General features: G+C 37.7%; 2 pseudogenes; one reads left to right on the plus strand and one right to left on the minus strand.

The window, feature by feature from the left end:
* Positions 1-7,638: 7,638 nt before the first annotated feature.
* Positions 7,639-8,577, plus strand: LOC149205628 (serine hydroxymethyltransferase, mitochondrial pseudogene; annotated as a pseudogene).
* Positions 8,578-13,014: 4,437 nt separating this feature from the next.
* LOC149205629 (serine hydroxymethyltransferase, mitochondrial pseudogene) lies at positions 13,015-13,986 on the minus strand (annotated as a pseudogene).
* Positions 13,987-18,832: the final 4,846 nt, after the last annotated feature.

Below are 18,832 nucleotides of genomic sequence, written 5' to 3' on the forward strand. Positions count from 1 at the left end.
TTTCCATCCTCTGAATCCATTGCTTCCTTCACAGTTCTGGGATCATCATCAGTAACAGACAAAGAAAAATTTGAATAGAAAGCAGATGGACAATACCTTTCTGGCTGCCTTCTTTCTCGAATTGATCTTCTCACAACCGGAGTTTGTGGCTCTTCATCTTCTGATTCCTTCTCTGTCGTAGAGTATGATTCTTCCTCCTTTAGCTCAAACTCTATCTTCTCAGGTTCCTTTGGTTGGACTTCATGTTTAATAACATCTTTCACCTCTCTGAACACCACATCTCGGCTGTACACAACCTTCCTTGTTACTGGGTTCCAAAGCTTATAACCCTTTAAACCATCCTTATACTCAATAAATATGCACTTTTCAGATTTACTATCGAACTTGGTTCGTTTCTCCTTTGGAACATGTACATATGCATCACTTCCAAATACCCTCAGATGTGAAATAGAGGGTTTCTTACTAGTCCATACCTCTTGTGGATTCTTATCCTCCAATGCTGATGAAGGTGACCTGTTGACCAGGTAACATGCAGTATCCACCGCCTCTACCCAGAATTCTTGTCCTAACCCAGCACCACTAAGCATGCTTCTTTCCCTTTCCATCAATGTCTTGTTCATTCTTTTTGCAACTCCATTTTGCCAAGGTGTATATGGAGTAGTATTTTGTCGTGCTATACCACACTTCTTACAGAATTCTTCAAATTCCTTGCTACAAAACTCTCCACCATTATCTGTCCTCAGCACCTTTATCTTCTTCTCTGTCTGATTTTCCACGAGAGCCTTAAATTCTTTAAACCTGTCAAAGACTTCAGATTTCTTCTTAAGGAAATATATCCATGTATTCCTTGAGAAGTCATCTATAAATGATACATAGTACACAAACTTACCTAGTGATGGAACCTTCACAGGTCCAAACACATCATTGTGCACAAGCTCTAATATATGTTTCTCCCTCTTACTACCAGAGGGGAAACTCACCCGATTCTGCTTCCCATATACACAATTTTCACATAAATCAAAATCCAGAGAGATATTACTCATACCTTCTACCATACCTTTACCATGAAGGATTCGAAGGCCCTTCTCTCCAATATGTCCAAGCCTTTGATGCCACAACATGGTATTTTCTCCAGAGACTATTAGATTTTCTGTTCCACTTTCAGGAACCACAGAATTGTTGCACCCATCAATAACAGTGCTAACTTGCAGCTTGTACAGAGTTCCAATCCGAACTCCCCACATCAATACTGGTGCTCCCTGAACCATTTTACAGGTATCCTTATCGAACATTGTTTTTACACCTGCATCATCAAACTTGCTTACAAAAATTAGATTTCTGGCTAATGCAGGAATATGCAAAACACTCGGAAGTGTTCTAACCCTTCCACCTTGCAACTTCAACTTTACTTTTCCACTACCAATGATTCTAGCCTTCCTGTCATCCCCCAAGAAGACATCACCACCATCATATTTCTCACACTCACAGAACCACTCTCTATGGGGAGTGAAGTGAAAGGATGCACCTGAGTCAATCAACCATGCCTCATGATCTACATGTGTACTTGAAGAGGCCAAGTACACATCCCCACCTTCATCTAAGGTGGTTTCGCCTCTGCGGAAGGAGCATCATCCGATCCCTTTCCCTTATCAGGAGTTTTAGATTTACAGTCCCTTTTGTAGTGCCCTTCCTTTCCGCATTTCCAGCACACCACCTTTATAGGTTTTCCTGGAGATTTAGATCTCCCACTTGATGACTTATTTTTGTTTATGTTCTGGGACCATCCTCATACAAACAAGGCATCACCATTTTGGCTCTCCGTATTTTTCTGTCTCATTTCCTCCGTCAGCAAAGATGAGACTATTTCATCAAACTTCAAGGCAGTTTCATTACTACCTATTGCAATAACCAGACTATCCCACGAATCTGGTAGAGAACACAACAAACTGATGCACTTATCTTCATCTGAAATTTTAATATCAACAGATAATAACTGACTTACCACAGTATTAAATGCGTTCAGATGTTCTGTCACTGAGTCTCCATCTTTCATCCTTAGGTTATATAGATTTTTCCATAGGAACAGTTTATTCACCAGAGACTTAGATTGGTACAAAGTCCCTAACTTGTCCCACAAAGCCTTCGTCGTAGCTTCCCTTCATACATTCAGCAATACTGAATCTGAGACACACAATCGTATTGTGCTCTTTGCCTTCCAATCCAACTTCTTCCATTCTTCATCGGACACTCCCATTTGTTTAGTACCCAGATCTACCGCGATCCACTGATCTTTATCCACCAACAGATCCTCCATCTTGAGTTTCCATAACTCAAAACTTTGACCATTAAATTTCTCAATCTCTATCTTTCCATTGCTCGACATCTTCTTTCACCAACAGAATCGATCTCATAGATCTCCCACTGAATAGGGTCTACCACAAGCCCATGCGAAAACCCTCAGCGACAAAGGCATCCCCTTGAAGCCAAAACTGCTCTCATACCAAATGTAGGTTTTAACCCTGTACAGAAATTACCTGCATACGAATTCTAAAACGCAGAAAATAAACAATGCGAGAGCATAACACATAAAACACATATACATAGATATTTTCCCCTGGATCTCAAAACCGGGACTACCAACTTGATTTTTCATTATGTTCCTTTCAATGTTACAATACATATTTATACATGTCGAAGCATCCAATATCATGGACCGAAAACCCATCGCGTCCAAAACCATGGACCGAAAACCATCGCGTCCAAAAAACATGTGCGAAAAACATGCACAAAACCGTAGGTGGGTCCGTCCAACCTAACATAGGGTCCAAAACCAAAATTTTCCAGGGCGCTACCCCAGACCCCATAAAGTGGGTTACGGGTACACCTAAAACCCCATGTGACTCCCCTCCACTACATAATCAACGCAATGAAAGGGAGGCTCTGCCCTCCTCTAACCCCTGGTTAACTACATGGACTAGTCGTGGAAAGAATATAACATAACCCAACACATCCTGACACATCTCTAAAATATATATACTGTTAAGGGTCTCTTTATTTTTCAGACTTCATTAAAGTCTTCATATCTTTCATGGAGATATCCTAGTCAAATATCTCAGTCCTAGGATGTTGATTTCATTTTCCATAGTTTCATATTTTATGATTTCTTCCTTTCTTTCTTCACATATTTCCTTTTAGGAACTTCCAGTCATATTTCCTCCAATTTTTTCAACCACCTCATATTTCATATGAGGACATATTATGTTGATTTCATCTAGACAATGTGTCACTGGTGCCTTCTTGCATCCTTTCAAGGGAGGATATCCTTTCTTTTGAGCACGCTCTCAAGATAGAATATTTATCCATGTTACCTGTAACCATATGACATGACTCTACAATATCGAATACAAACATACATACCTCATTTTTCTTCAGGTCATCTTATACTTCCTTTCAACAGCTTCCTTGATTGAAAGAACTACAATCCCTTGATCTAAAGAATTTCAATCCCTTGATATGCTTCACCTCTTTTGATATCATACCATCATCCCATGAATTCCACAAGTTGGAATTCCTGATGAAAACACTTGCTTCCCCTCTAGATCGATGAACCTTCCGATGAAGATTCCATCAGAGAATTTTTAGGATCTTGAGTATCCCCATACAACAAATGTTTCCTTTTGATATATGATTAGCATTGTCCTGGATGACTTTTTCCATTTTTCCCATAAGTTCCATTTGTGTTTTTAATGAGGTCACTAAGAGCTATATCCTTCCATAGTTAACTACCATGGACTTCAATTTCAACCATCTTTCATGCTTCTCTATAATGATGTCACAAGCTCTTGCTTTCAATTCTTCTATGATGCCATGATGCATCCCATCATTTTTCTTAGTGAATCATGATAACCATATCTTACAAAAAAATACTTGAGAACAAGAACTTGAAAAGAACTTAGGTGAGGAATACTATCTCAGTCATATTAGAGGTCTCTTACTTCCTCTTTCTTGGATTTGTTCTTTTAAGCTCCCTCCACTTCTTCGATGATATGGGCTTCTTCTCTTCCTCTTTGATTGTCCTTTTTGAGCTTAGGACAATCTCTCTTATAATGCCCATATTCTTGACATCCATAGCATTGAATGCTAGCCATTTTCTTCTTCTTTTTCGAGGGACCAAAATTTCCAAATTTCCCTTTTCTTTTTGTCATTGTGACATATGCTTGATTTTGCTCACCTGATCCCACGTCAGTCTTTGCCTTCAATCTGTTTTCTTCAATTTTGCATAGAGACCATAGATCCTAGAATGGAGTAGCTTCTTTCTTCCCATAGATGCTTGAAGTAAAGTTACCCCACTCCTCTGGTAGTGCATTTAGTACTACAATGGCCATCCCCTTGTCAAACATTATTTCACCTAGATCTTGAAGTTGATCCCTTATTTTAGATATCCTCATGAAGTAAGAGCTTATCCCTTCTTCTTTTGATATATTCATCTTGTAGAGTTATTTCCTTAGAGATATAACTTCTCCAGCAATGCTTATGGAAAATAACTCTACGAATTTGTCATATATTTCTTTTGATGTGTCGAGTTTAGATACATGTGGAATGAGGGGATCCTTGATGTATTCTATGAGAATCATTTGAGCCCTCACTTCCCCTTTCATAAACTTTGCAAGTGCTTAAGCATCTTATTTCATTGGTTTGGTGATAGATCCTTTGATATGTTCCATAACCTCATTTTCAATGAGACTCAAATCTATCCTCTTCTTCCATGCAAGATAGTTTTAATCCCCAACCAATTTGTTGATTTCCTTGCAAAAAGACATTTTGACAAATTGAGATGTAGAAATAAATATAATTACCTGTGAAGATGCGTCTTCCACTTGTTGCCTCCTTGATATTGATGATGAGATAGATAATATAAAACTTCTTCTTGATGAAGATAGTTCTCTTCAAGAGTGATCCTTGACTCCATAGGGAGAGAGATCATCTTAGACCTTTGATGATGATGTCGATGTCCTTGATATTTCTTCCTCTGGATGAGTAGTCTTCATGATACTTCAACTCAAAGTTTTTAAAGTTATGATTGAGTGCAGATCCGAAGAATGCTTCTTTGATCAAACTAGGGTTTTGACTTTCTTCAAGATAATAATGTGATCTTTGTCCTTGAAGTGCTTCTCTTGGATGAATATACTTCAAGTTGCTTGTATTTGTATATCTCTTCAACTTGAGTAGATGAAGGGTCTTGGATTTCTTTTCTTGATGATGATCCCAAGACTTCTTGATCTAGGGTTTTGACACTTCTTTGTAGATCTTGACTTTTCTTTGAAGTCCTTCGATTTTTAATCCTTGAGTGCTTATGTGTCTCTTGATAATATGCCCTTCCTTGAGATTGTCACCTTAGCTCTAATACCATGTTGAGAAATCTAGGGCATCGAAAAGTAGGATATTTCTCTTCCAGAGATAACTATTTGTGAATGATTTTTACTTCTTATATTAGGATCTTTTCTTTTACTTAGATTATTATTGTGTTCTTCATCAAATAGTTACCAATGCATAAACAATAATGATACAAGAGAAACAGAACGTAGGCAATCAACCACGATCAAAACCTATCCCACTTTAGAGGAAAACCCAAAAAAATTCTTCTTCTTATAGAGACTTCAATTGATGAATACCAAGACCAATACCCTTGACCTATTTGCCTGTCCAAGACCAAGACACAAAAAATTATCTTCTTCCTCTAGTCAACAATAGTCAAACTCCTTGTTTCTTCCTCCTTCTGAGTTATCTTAAAGTGTTTCCATTCCTTGCTTTAGCACTGCAATTCTCAGCCTTATTTCATAAACCCTAGTTGCAACACCTTGTTACCATTTCACTTGAATAGGGAGACTTCCTTCTACACTTCGGCTTGATGGTTTCAGTGTCTTCTCCTTGACTCGGATTCTAGATTGAACTTACCAACCTTGGCCCTTCCTTCAAGTAGACAATAATACTCTCATCCTTTCCTACAACAGATGATTACTCTCTTCTTCACATGTGTGACAAGAAATAACCCTAAAATAGATCCTGTTATCACTGATAATTCTGTTACCAAAAAGTTTTTTGCCTAGCTTAAAGTCAGGGTGTTTTCGCAGCACATAAATCCGTTAGCAGTTTCGCAGCGCCATCTGTTTTAGTGATTTCGTAGCGAAAACACTGACCTTGCACTGGCTGCGCTGCGAAATTGGGAAATGACGGATATTTAAAGTGAATTGATGGAAACACTGCAGGAAACGAGGTTTGTCAAGCTGTTTTGTGTGGGCTTGTACTCCATTGAAGGGGAACATTCCAGTGGTAATTTTGCTTTGCGCTCATAGTTGTTGTGGCAGGTTCTCATGATCACCAACGAAGTTCCATCAAAACCCTGTTTCATACTCAAGTCTCAAAACCGTGTTTTTTTTTTAAAAATCAATGCTTGATCAGAATCGGTTATGAGAAGGCTTCTGTTCGTTGACTTATTCCAAGTTATCATTACCTTGTGTCAGTTGAAGGATTTTAATGAATGTTTGATTCAGTAAAAGGAATCTGGGCTGCAGTTTGATGGTGTAGTCTATATTTTATCATCTCGTTCAGCACAAGAGGAGTTGAGTGAAAGATGTTTTTCATTTTGCAATGGGAAACTCAATATGTTGATTAATAATGTCGGTATAAATATGAAGATTTCGCATTCCTTATGTCTATCAACGTTGAATCAGCTTATCATGTGTCTCAGCTGTCACATTCTCTACCAAAAGCATTAAAAAGGGGAAGCATTGTTTTCATTTCATCGGTTGTTGGTGTTGTAGATATTTTCTGGTACCATGTATGCGGCCAGCAAAAGAGTAATGAGCCAACTCACAAAAAGTCTTGCATGTGGGTGAAACCGATTATGGACAAGTGACAACATACGTGTTAACTGTATGACACATGGCCTCTACAACAGCGCGCTGGATGTTGGGATTGTGTTTGTGGAATTGCTGGATGTTATAGATCATTACGTTCATGCGCAAATGGAGGAAGACAAATTTCAACCTTTAACACAAGATATCTCAACTCTTTCTTTTGCGCATCTGATTTGCGTTGTTGGGACTGTTTTGCCGGAATTTTTCAATGGTGAACAAGGGCGTGTATAGGTCTGGATTCCCCAACATTATCAACTTCCCATTTCTGGAGATCCTTCGTCTGCGCTCAATCATCTATCTTTGCCAGGAGCCGTATCCAGCAGACAACATAGAGCATGGTTAGTGGCTTCATGCTAATGGATGATCGTCTATATGAAGAATTCATTGTTGAGGATCAAATAAATGATGATCTGCATCATACTAAAAGTCCATTTTGATTCCCATGATGCAATGACACCACCTCCATTTTCTCACGGGTTTCTCTATATTTGTTGACATTACATGAATTCTAGACAAGTCTCGGTAAGCCAGGGAAGAAGTTTGGATCCATGAAAGCCAAGCGATGGCAGTAGCGGCCAAGGCGTTGGCTTACTAGAATACAGAGTATGTATTTCGATTTGGGCAGCGGGTGTCTATTTTTCGCCAGAAGATTGCTCACATTTCAATGCTGCGGCTTACGAGAGATTGAATGATCCTATCATGTAGAATTCATTTGAGCCTTATGTTAAGGACGAGGAGGAATTTTCTCCAGAATCGACAATGGAAGAGTCTTGAACTTATTCCTTCAGAGAACTTTACTTCATTATCAGTCATGCAGGCTGTAGGATCAGTCATGACAAATAAATATAGTGAAGGAAATGAATTCATTGACATGACAGAGTCGTTATGTCAGAAAAAGATCATTGGAAGCATTTGGTTTGGATCCAGATAAATGGGGAGTTAATGAACAACCCTTGTCAGGCTATCCGGTTAATTTTCAAGTTTACATTGCTTTATTGAAGCCACATGATCGTATCCTGGCACTTGATTTTTTTTCACATGGAGGCCATCTGTTTCATGGTTACCAGACCGATTTTAAAAAGATCTCAGCAGTTTCAATCCTCTTTGAAACAATGCCTCATAGATTGAATGAATTTACAGGTTATATTGATTATGACCAGCTGGAGAAGTGCGGTCCTATTCAGGCCTAAACTCATTGTTGCTAGTGCTTATGCACACCATTTTGACTATGCTCGGATGTGCAAGGTTTGTGACAAGCAAAAAAGCTGTGTTGTTGGCAGACATGACACACATAAGCGGACTTGTTGCACCTGGTGTAGTTCCATTTCCTTTTGAGTTTGCAGATGTAGTGACTACTACTACACACAAGTCACTCCGTGGTCCTCGTGGTGCAATGATGTTTTATGGAAAGGGCATCAAAGAAATCAACAAGCAGGGGCAAGAGGTTAAGTATGACTATGAGGAAAGGATTAACGCAGCTGTGTTCCCTGGTCTTCAAGGTGGTCCTCACAATCATACCAGAACTGGCTTAGCTGTTGCTCTTAAATAGGCAACTACCTCAGAGTATAAAGCATATCAAGGACAGATTCAGTCCAGAAGTAACGGCCTATTTCACAGGTTTGGCAATATCACAAGTTCAGCATGCAATTCAAGTTGTTGATAAAGTAAGAGGGATGGAGTGACTTCTTGATGTGTTACAAGTTTCATTGGATGCCACTGTTGGAAAAAATGCAGCCATAAGCACAGTGTTAGCAGAAACCAGTGAAGAAGACTGTGTTTTCTAAAATCACACAGCAGTTTCGTAGCGCGCTATGAAACTGCTGTAGGTGATGATTTTAAAGCACAGAGCAGCTAGTGTGATACTGTGAGCGGGATTTGTGGAAGAGAGATATCTGTTTATCAATACCATCTACAGCACATTCAAAAACATGGTAGTATTTCATACCTGGGGTTGTTAAAAGATTTGGGAACATGTTGCTACACTTTAGGAGAATGTTGGGAGACAGAGACCGTTAAAATAGGAGCACGTCTTTTGGTAAATTAATGAGCCATCAGCGCTTTCAAGCATCCAAAGTCAGTATTCATTGTATCTGTAGCTCAGCCATCTTAACCCAAGCAGCCAAAGGACATGTGTCAAAAGCCAGAAAAGCATCATGCGACAAGGAGCAAAGATTTAGGATTTTGATTAAATGAAAACCATTTGTGATTTCAGTTTAGACATTTTGTAATTAATAAATTAGTTATGCACTAGATAGGGATAGTCAATAGCCACCTTCGAGGCTCCCCTCATGCTGGAGGAGGAAGCTCGAGGTGGTTAAGCTTGTTTGCCTATATATGGATCAATAGGAGATGTAGAATGGGTTGGACATTTTATACAAAAACAGAGTTGTTTTGGGCCATTGTAAGACTTATGACAGTAATAGTAAAACAGTGTTGATTTCTTCTCAAGATTCTCGATGGATTATTGTGTTCAAATGTAATGGTGGTGTTTTATATCATATGTTATTTTACAGCCTTGTTATAGTACAATCACTCAGAATTCATATCCTATGCTCTGACTTCCTGTGTATTTAGCAAGCTGTGGTTTTTATGGAATATGTTTGGACATGTAATGCAAAGAGCCTTGACTTCCATGAAATGACTTTGTTTCTCTTGTTCACTTAGTGTATGAGACTCCATAGCCCAATGAGAACCAGTTTGATATGTTTCCAACCAGCTTTTGCTTTCATGAATGAATAAAGAGTTAGCCATCTATTGTAGTGAAGGATTTTATCAAGAGTTTGTGAGAGAGCCCTCTCTGATCAAAGAGGCTAATCTTTGATCTAAAGTTAGGTTGAAAGAGTTACATGAAATCTTGCTTGGTTGCAGCCCTCAGTAGTGATTTTGTGATAACATTTAGGATAATTGCCTTCCAAGCAATAGACCCGGGTTCGACTCCCGGCAGACGCACCAAAATGTTATCACAAAATCACTACTGAGGGCTGCAACCAAGCAAGATTTCATGTAACTCTTTCAACCTAACTTTAGATCAAAGCTTAGCCTCTTTGATCAGAGAGGGCTCTCTCACAAACTCTTGATAAAAATCATTCACTACAACAGATGGCTAACTCTTTACTCGGTCATGAAAACAAAAGCTGGTTGGAAACATATCAAACTGGTTCTCATTGGGCTATGGAGTCTCATATACTAAGTAAACAAGAAAAACATAGTCATTTCATGGAAGTCAAGGCTCTTTGCATTACATGTCAAACATACTCCATCAAAACCACAGCTTGCCAAACACACAGGAAGTCAGAGCATAAGATTATGAATTCTGAGTGATTGTGTTACAACAAGGCTGTAAAACAACATAAAATATAAAACACCATCATTATATTTGAACACAATAATCCATCGAGAATCTTGAGAAGAAATCAACACTGTTTTACTATTACTGTCACAAGTCTTACAATGCACGAGAGTCAGTTTTCTCTTTGCAAATACACAATGTTCTGGATCCTACTTCTTGTAACCAAACTGGCATTCAGCTACTACGATGAGATTCATCCATTGATTGGGCCTACAAAGGCTATCGTGACAATGCATATTACTGCATTCGAATGGCATGAATTTCTCCAAATGCAAAAAACAACATTGGCGTGGTGATTGTCCTCTGGGCTCCAATAGTACTTGTTTATTTCGTGGACATACAGATTTGGTATACCATTTACTCCACTATCTTTGGAGGTATCTATGGTGAGATACGAACATTGCCTTTCGCCGACTTGGTGAGATACGAACATTGGGAATGCTGAGGTCAAGATTTCGATCTTTGCTTTTAGCTTTCTATGCACATTTAAATACCACCTACAGAAAAACAAGAGGGTGGAAAGTCGAAGTTTCTGCATTGATGATTGAACGACAGAAGTGTGCACACATGGCATGCATCAGAGCATGGTATTGAACACATGGCACTGTAAATGGAAGATGACGGTGATATCGACGGATTCAGCATCCAGCCCATCATAATTGCGAAGCAAACAGCAGTTATAATTCAGGCATATATTTCCTCTGTTACTTACAATACCTTGTTGCTGGGAGAATTCACACAACCAGATTGGGATATGTTTCATAACTTACATCCAGCAATTGAATGCCATGGTGCTGCACGAGTTGTCAGAGGCTGTGCAATTTATATCAGTGAAATTGGAGCACTTTGCCAAATAGTGGTGACCGGAATATACTCTTTGAATGTTTTCCTTTCTGCGCCAGTTATGATTTTTTCATTCAAATCCATATTACAGTTTCAGGTAAAGAAAAAGATTCATTTGTTTCTTCTTTACTATGATCATTATTCCATTGTTTAAAACCTTCAACTGAGGGAGAGTCTGCCACCACCTCTGTCCTATCTGTCCATTCCTCCAAAAACATAAGCCAAAGGTCTTGAAATGACTTAATGGATTCGGCAGGCAAGCATTCAACCCACTGTTTGCATTTCCCTTGAAGTGAATCATAAAATAACATAATGCAAACATCCTCATGTTTAACTCTAAGAAGCTGTGTAAATTCACAAAAATCTGATATATGATTCAAGGTTAAACTTAAATCCTCTCCGTTGAATTTTGGACCATTCCTTAGAAAGTATGCATCCTTGGGAAAATGATTTGGGAAACCATGAATTCCTGAGAAATCAATGCATGCATACCTTGAACAAAGAAGGGCAGCTTCTGGGTCTTTCATAACTCCAGTGGAATCACCATGAATATATAAACCTTGAATTCTTCAACAATGGAGTCGCCAAGGTAGTTTTGCAGCCTTGAAAATCATTTGAACTCCTGCTACCTTCAGAAATTCAATCTTAAGCTCCCGGCAGACGCACCAAAATGTTATCACAAAATCACTACTGAGGGCTGCAACCAAGCAAGATTTCATGTAACTCTTTCAACCTAACTTTAGATCAAAGATTAGCCTCTTTGATCAGAGAGGGCTCTCTCACAAACTCTTGATAAAATCCTTCACTACAATAGATGGCTAACTCTTTATTCATTCATGAAAGCAAAAGCTGGTTGGAAACATATCAAACTGGTTCTCATTGGGCTATGGAGTCTCATACACTAAGTGAACAAGAGAAACAAAGTCATTTCATGGAAGTCAAGGCTCTTTGCATTACATGTCCAAACATATTCCATAAAAACCACAGCTTGCTAAATACACAGGAAGTCAGAGCATAGGATATGAATTCTGAGTGATTGTACTATAACAAGGCTGTAAAATAACATATGATATAAAACACCACCATTACATTTGAACACAATAATCCATCGAGAATCTTGAGAAGAAATCAACACTGTTTTACTATTACTGTCATAAGTCTTACAATGGCCCAAAACAACTCTGTTTTTGTATAAAATGTCCAACCCCTTCTACATCTCCTATTGATCCATATATAGGCAAACAAGCTTAACCACCTTGAGCTTCCTCCTCCAGCATGAGGGGAGCCTCGAAGGTGGCTATTGACTATCCCTATCTAGTGCATAACTAATTTATTAATTACAAAATGTCTAAACTGAAATCACAAATGGTTTTCATTTAATCAAAATCCTAAATCTTTGCTCCTTGTCGCATGATGCTTTTCTGGCTTTTGACACATGTCCTTTGGCTGCTTGGGTTAAGATGGCTGAGCTACAGATACAATGAATACTGACTTTGGATGCTTGAAAGCGCTGATGGCTCATTAATTTACCAAAATACGTGCTCCTATTTTAACGGTCTCTGTCTCCCAACATTCTCCTAAAGTGTAGCAACATGTTCCCAAATCTTTTAACAACCCCAGGTATGAAATACTACCATGTTTTTGAATGTGATGTAGATGGTATTGATAAACAGATATCTCTCTTCCACAACTCCCGCTCACAGTATCACACTAGCTGCTCTGTGCTTTAAAATCATCACCTACAGCAGTTTCGTAGCGCGCTACGAAACTGCTGTGTGATTTTAGAAAACACAGTCTTCTTCACTGGTTTCTGCTAACACTGTGCTTATGGCTGCATTTTTTCCAACAGTGGCATCCAATGAAACTTGTAACACATCAAGAAGTCACTCCATCCCTCTTACTTTATCAACAACTTGAATTGCATGCTGAACTTGTGATATTGCCAAACCTGTGAAATAGGCCGTTACTTCTGGACTGAATCTGTCCTTGATATGCTTTATACTCTGAGGTAGTTGCATATTTAAGAGCAACAGCTAAGCCAGTTCTGGTATGATTGTGAGGACCACCTTGAAGACCAGGGAACACAGCTGCGTTAATCCTTTCCTCATAGTCATACTTAACCTCTTGCCCCTGCTTGTTGATTTCTTTGATGCCCTTTCCATAAAACATCATTGCACCACGAGGACCACGGAGTGACTTGTGTGTAGTAGTAGTCACTACATCTGCAAACTCAAAAGGAAATGGAACTACACCAGGTGCAACAAGTCCGCTTATGTGTGTCATGTCTGCCAACAACACAGCTTTTTTGCTTGTCACAAACCTTGCGCATCCGAGCATAGTCAAAATGGTGTGCATAAGCACTAGCAACAATGAGTTTAGGCCTGAATAGGACCGCACTTCTCCAGCTGGTCATAATCAATATAACCTGTAAATTCATTCAATCTATGAGGCATTGTTTCAAAGAGGATTGAAACTGCTGAGATCTTTTTAAAATCGGTCTGGTAACCATGAAACAGATGGCCTCCATGTGAAAAAAAATCAAGTGCCAGGATACGATCATGTGGCTTCAATAAAGCAATGTAAACTTGAAAATTAACCGGATAGCCTGACAAGGGTTGTTCATTAACTCCCCATTTATCTGGATCCAAACCAAATGCTTCCAATGATCTTTTTCTGACATAACGACTCTGTCATGTCAATGAATTCATTTCCTTCACTATATTTATTTGTCATGACTGATCCTACAGCCTGCATGACTGATAATGAAGTAAAGTTCTCTGAAGGAATAAGTTCAAGACTCTTCCATTGTCGATTCTGGAGAAAATTCCTCCTCGTCCTTAACAGAAGGCTCAAATGAATTCTACATGATAGGATCATTCAATCTCTCGTAAGCCGCAGCATTGAAATGTGAGCAATCTTCTGGCGAAAAATAGACACCCGCTGCCCAAATCGAAATACATACTCTGTATTCTAGTAAGCCAATGCCTTGGCCGCTACTGCCATCGCTTGGCTTTCATGGATCCAAACTTCTTCCCTGGCTTACCGAGACTTGTCTAGAATTCATGTAATGTCAACAAATATAGAGAAACCCGTGAGAAAATGGAGGTGGTGTCATTGCATCATGGGAATCAAAATGGACTTTTAGTATGATGCAGATCATCATTTATTTGATCCTCAACAGTGAATTCTTCATATAGACGATCATCCATTAGCATGAAGCCACTAACCATGCTCTATGTTGTCTGCTGGATACGGCTCCTGGTAAAGATAGATGATTGAGCGCAGACGAAGGATCTCCAGAAATGGGAAGTTGATAATGTTGGGGAATCCAGACCTATACACGCCCTTGTTCACCATTGAAAAATTCCGGCAAAACAGTCCCAACAACGCAAATCAGATGCGCAAAAGAAAGAGTTGAGATATCTTGTGTCAAAGGTTGAAATTTGTCTTCCTCCATTTGCGCATGAACGTAATGATCTATAACATCCAGCAATTCCACAAACACAATCCCAACATCCAGCGCGCTGTTGTAGAGGCCATGTGTCATACAGTTAACACGTATGTTGTCACTTGTCCATAATCGGTTTCACCCACATGCAAGACTTTTTGTGAGTTGGCTCATTACTCTTTTGCTGGCCGCATACATGGTACCAGAAAATATCTACAACACCAACAACTGATGAAATGAAAACAATGCTTCCCCTTTTTAATGCTTTTGGTAGAGAATGTGACAGCTGAGACACATGATAAGCTGATTCAACGTTGATAGACATAAGGAATGCGAAATCTTCATATTTATACCGACATTATTAATCAACATATTGAGTTTCCCATTGCAAAATGAAAAACATCTTTCACTCAACTCCTCTTGTGCTGAACGAGATGATAAAATATAGACTACACCATCAAACTGCAGCCCAGATTCCTTTTACTGAATCAAACATTCATTAAAATCCTTCAACTGACACAAGGTAATGATAACTTGGAATAAGTCAACGAACAGAAGCCTTCTCATAACCGATTCTGATCAAGCATTGATTTTAAAAAAAAAAACACGGTTTTGAGACTTGAGTATGAAACAGGGTTTTGATGGAACTTCGTTGGTGATCATGAGAACCTGCCACAACAACTATGAGCGCAAAGAAAAATTACCACTGGAATGTTCCCCTTCAATGGAGTACAAGCCCACACAAAACAGCTTGACAAACCTCGTTTCCTGCAGTGTTTCCATCAATTCACTTTAAATATCCGTCATTTCCCAATTTCGCAGCGCAGCCAGTGCAAGGTCAGTGTTTTCGCTACGAAATCACTAAAACAGATGGCGCTGCGAAACTGCTAACGGATTTATGTGCTGCAAAAACACCCTGACTTTAAGCTAGGCAAAAAACTTTTTGGTAACAGAATTATCAGTGATAACAGATCCAAAGTAACACCAAATACTTTGCTTCTCTTGTTGGTCATGAGGCTCTTTTCCAAGTGTTTTTCACACTTCTTATTGCAGACTTGCATGACTGAATTTTTATATGTTCAAATAAGAGTCAACCTTCTTGTTTATAGTGTTTCATCCATCAAATGATCCGACATGTCCTTTGGTGTAGTTCCATCATTTCATTTAAGGCCGACTTTTTGGAGGTGATTTTGCTTGGCCTTGGAGGGCCTTTTTACTCTTTTAATAACTCATAAAAATATGTAACATGCCCAAGAAGGGTCCTTCATATATGGCATTGACTCAATTTATGATCAATCCTAAGGGTTCACAATGGGAGCCATAGCTAAAAATAAAATTCCTTACTCATGAAACCCATTAGACAAGAATTACAATAATAATTTTATTTTTCTTCTTTACATAAAATCATAATTACACATGTCATTATGAATACGAAACCTAGTTACACTTTTTAGCATGATCTTCATATTTGAGTTAAATCTGTAAGGTTGTGGCCAAATAATTAACTTATTTCTCTTCAAGTCGATTATTATAGAGAGGAGGAATGATATTATAGTAATGATTCATGGCAACCTGATTATGAGGCCTTATAGTATCTAGAATTTTATCGTAAAACTTGGTAAATATAAGGTTAAAGGCTTGAATAGTTTCTTCTGGTTTAAAGATCAAACTATTATATTCCCTCAATTAATCAACATGAATTTTTTGATGTTTGAAAGTGGATTTAAACCAATAGGACAATTCAACCCAAGTCGAAAAGGTTTTAGGAGGTTAGTTGTAGAAGTCAGAAGTGGCCTTTCCTTCTAGGGTGTTGAAAAAACGTCTCTGCAAACATCTTGAGCATTAGCCCCTATGTTGTTGCAATAATTTGAAAAATCACTTAGATGCTCCTCAATAGTATAGATTTAGTCTGTAGTGAATCTAGGTAAATAATCTTTAAACTTTGGCAGAGGATCAGTTGCAGGAGGTAGATTTAGTGGTGATAGTGCATGCTAAGAAGTTGCATTCAAATATTATTCAAATTCAAAAAGCCCAATTTTTTTGATAATCTTGTTAGTATCATTGGGATGCGAAGTAGGCTAATATCTGTTAAAAAACACTCCCTAAAGGTGGTGCAACCATTTTTATAGGAGGAATAAAGACTGGTATCTAATTTAGAAAAGAAGTCTTAGATTTAGACAAAGGTCTTTTAAGAGAACCCTTAAGAGTTTCTAAATTCTTCCTCCTACCCCTAATAGCTGATAAATAATCAAATTCAGGAGATATTCCTCTCAACCTACGAGATTGACGAGGGGTTTCAGATCATTGATGAGTCTAGTTTCATTGTCGAGGAGTTTCAATATTATAATTATAAGATCTAGATTGGCGAGAAGGGGTGTGCATCTATTAATCAAGAGGCTTAATTCTTACAATGTGTTGCACCAATTGTTGATCAACAATTTCAATGTCATAGGAGATAGCGGTCCAAGATTTCTCAAGTTCCTTTAATTTTTTTGCAGTATCAATAGAAATATAAAATATACTAGTACCAATATTGTTTTGATTACTAAAATTAGAAAAAAGGTTGGGTTGAAACAAGATGGGTTGTGTCATCAGTTAAAATTGAATTCAATCAACTTTTTCAAGAAAAGAGTCTTTCATAAAGAAATTTTAATAACATAGCAGTAAAGGCAAGTAGTTGAGCTTGATAGTAATTTGTTGTTTGTGTTTCTTTAGATGTGGATAACACTAACAGAGCTATCTCATTCTGATCAGCGTTTGGTCTAAATGGTTGTACCCTGGTCATCAATCTTGTTAAATATTATGCAGTCATAAACATGAAGCAATGAAAGCAGCGAACAAATGCAAAAGATAAACAAAAGAAAATAAAATAGGTCAAAATAACCAACTAACTAGGGAGAAAAATCATTTGCTCCCTAGTATGGTCACCATAAAATATGTTGATGAATTTTTAGGAGAAATCCACAATACCCCTCAAATCCTTAGACTGGCTAGGACAAGCATATGGGAACATAACCTAGTTTAAAACCGAATCAATATGATACAACTTCGAAGTATCAAAATAAAAGAAAAAAGAACTAAAAATAAGAAACTTATAAACTTTACAGAGTATTATATATGCAACCAGAATATGTCATTAAACAGAGCAATGAACAAACAATTGCATTTAAAGCCAAACGCACAAAAAAATAATCAATAATCAATAATTATCAAATGAAAATATATATCATTGCTTCCCTTTAAGGTCATGCATCATAAAAAAGAGAATTGAAATGTACAATATACAAATTGCAGTTAACAAGAAAAGAAAAATATAAATATGATAATCAAGACAAGAGGTGGCAGAAACATTAAAAGATTCTTCATTGATATCATAAAAAGAATAATGTTTAGATAAGGTATCCACAGACTTGGTAGATTAAAATTTTCCACAAGGAACTTCTTTAACAAATGACCTCTTTTTCAAGACCAATGGTCATATGCTAACAAATATTAGAACTAAATGAAACAAATTTCGTTGTAGCAAGCTCAAAGGGACACATTCAGAGACTGATATATCACTTCACAAATAGTCAACATTAGAATTGATAAAAGTAGTAAGCTTCAATTTTTAGTAATTGAAAGCAATTATAACTCTGACAACAAGAAGTATTATGAACCTTCATTAGTGTTGTTGCCTAAAAGAAGCCCTATAAAATAATGATTGTGAATGAAAATTAACTAAACACAAAGAATTTGAAATCCAAATGAAGAATAATGCTTAAATCATACCAATTTGTGATGTAGCCAAGAGATCTTGTGTTCCTTCTAAGGCCTAAGTTTATACTCATGATTTTGAAAATAGTTGTGTAGTTGTTTCCTTTTAACTAGAATAATTAGGCTTAGTTAATTAAAGGTAAGACAAAAAGGGTGGGCTCCTAAAAAGTAGTTAATGACTCAAAAGGGGAGGACCCACATCCACAATATATCAACCTTAATATCCTAATATGCCAACTTCTTGATAAAATAGAAAACGAGATCTGCACATGCATCACATAACATTTTGATCATAATATCAAATATCACGAGGCCATAATAATCATGTCTGAAAATTCCAGTGCCCTCTAAAGTCAAAACTATGCATGAAATATGATCAAAATAAATAGTCATATTAAACAATCCAAGTATTATGATTGTACTTGCCATCCAAAAAATTTTGTCAAAATAATGCTAGAATAACCATAAAGTATCCCTGACACAACTCCACAACAATATTATAAATTATATGCAAAGGGA

Source organism: Pinus tabuliformis, chromosome 1_2 (genome assembly GCF_031772625.1).
Source record: "Pinus tabuliformis cultivar Carrire ecotype Pingquan chromosome 1_2, CPIR1, whole genome shotgun sequence".
Lineage (NCBI taxonomy): Eukaryota > Viridiplantae > Streptophyta > Pinopsida > Pinales > Pinaceae > Pinus > Pinus tabuliformis.